This window comes from Mus pahari, unplaced genomic scaffold (assembly GCF_900095145.1).
Source record: "Mus pahari unplaced genomic scaffold, PAHARI_EIJ_v1.1 scaffold_15405_1, whole genome shotgun sequence".
Lineage (NCBI taxonomy): Eukaryota > Metazoa > Chordata > Mammalia > Rodentia > Muridae > Mus > Mus pahari.
This window is the reverse complement of record NW_018391636.1, coordinates 1-1,329: the sequence shown is the minus strand read 5'-3', so window position 1 is coordinate 1,329 and position 1,329 is coordinate 1. Positions and strand designations below refer to the sequence as shown.

The window sequence follows — 1,329 nt, the reverse complement described above, 5'->3', positions numbered from 1 at the left end:
AAGATACTATTTTGTACTGTGTTGGATTATGGGTTGCAGTTTTACCTTTCCAGTATTCCCAGGAATTTTAAGTGACCTTTTTCCCTCCAGTAAGAACTAACCTGTGAACTCAGTCATGTTCCAGGCTGGAGAGTGATCACACAGACATCAGTGTGAAGAGGACACTTATGTATCATCACATAAAGTTTGCTTCCTGAATTTCCTTTTCCAGGAACTCTATGTAGGAAATAAAACCACTGTATCAAGGTACAGACTAGCATGTTTTTCCTTTGAATTTTTTTTTCTGGGCACAGTGGCTTTATTAGCATGGCAGGGTGGCAATAGGACTTAGGAATTAGCATTGGGGCCCTTCTTCTTGCCAAAGGTGGGCACAACATTGACAAAGCGCCGGTTGTACTGCATTCGCCTCTTGGCCCGGCCTGTCTTCTTCTTCTTCTTTTCCTGTTTGGCCACCTTGGGAGTCTGACCTCTAACTTTTCCAGCCTGAGCCAGGGAACCATGAACTTTACCTCCCAGCATGCGGCCAGCTACTTCCAGAGTGGTCAGGGCCTCTACGCCACACTGGCCTAGGGTGGCCTCATCCTCCAGCAGCGAACCTGCCAGAAGCACGACTTGATCTTCGGGGGCAATGCCTTCCAGGGAGGCCACATGAGCTTTGATCTGGGCGACCATCTCCTGGCCGGTCACCTCGAGGGTGTGCAGTTCCTGGGCGTGGACAAAGAGCTGCATGTTGGCTACTAGCCCGCAGACGCCGCTGCTGCTACTGCGAAGATGGAGTCGAGAAAGAGCTCCTTTGAATTTTTATCATTTTCTTTCTTTCATAGCATTCAGACCTTTCAACAGAGATGGGAAGACTCAGATAACAAAACTTGGATCCAGTGAGAAAATGATGGCCTTCCATAACTTATTCTTTAAAGAGCAGATCTGGGAGAAGAGTTCTTCCAGACTTCATCGACAATATAAAATCCCAGACATTCTTGCAGGGTTTCTGTTTCTAGCACAAAAATAACTAAAAATAATTTGGTAGTACAGTGCAATGGGGATTATCTTGAATCTCATACTTCAGCACTCTCTCTATACATGCCTTGCTTGGTTATTGAACATTGCATTATTTTGTTAAGTATTCATTTCTGCAAGTAGGAACCTTTTCAGTTTGAATCCCCTGGAGCTGGCCTACATAATAAACAAATATGAACTACTTTACCTTGTGAATCTCTGACCAGCAAAAATGTTGTTTGAGTTGGGTTTGGAGGAGGTGTGTGGCTTGGATATTCCTTGAGTGTCTTCAGGTCAGAAGGACAGCCACCATGGTTCCCATGACTGATTGGT

General features: G+C 45.2%; 1 pseudogene across 1 annotated transcript; it reads right to left on the bottom strand.

The window, feature by feature from the left end:
- Positions 1-274: 274 nt before the first annotated feature.
- On the bottom strand, positions 275-782 carry LOC110314622 (annotated as a pseudogene). Its single transcript, XR_002380182.1, has one exon. The product of XR_002380182.1 is annotated as a ubiquitin-like protein FUBI pseudogene (transcript).
- Positions 783-1,329: the final 547 nt, after the last annotated feature.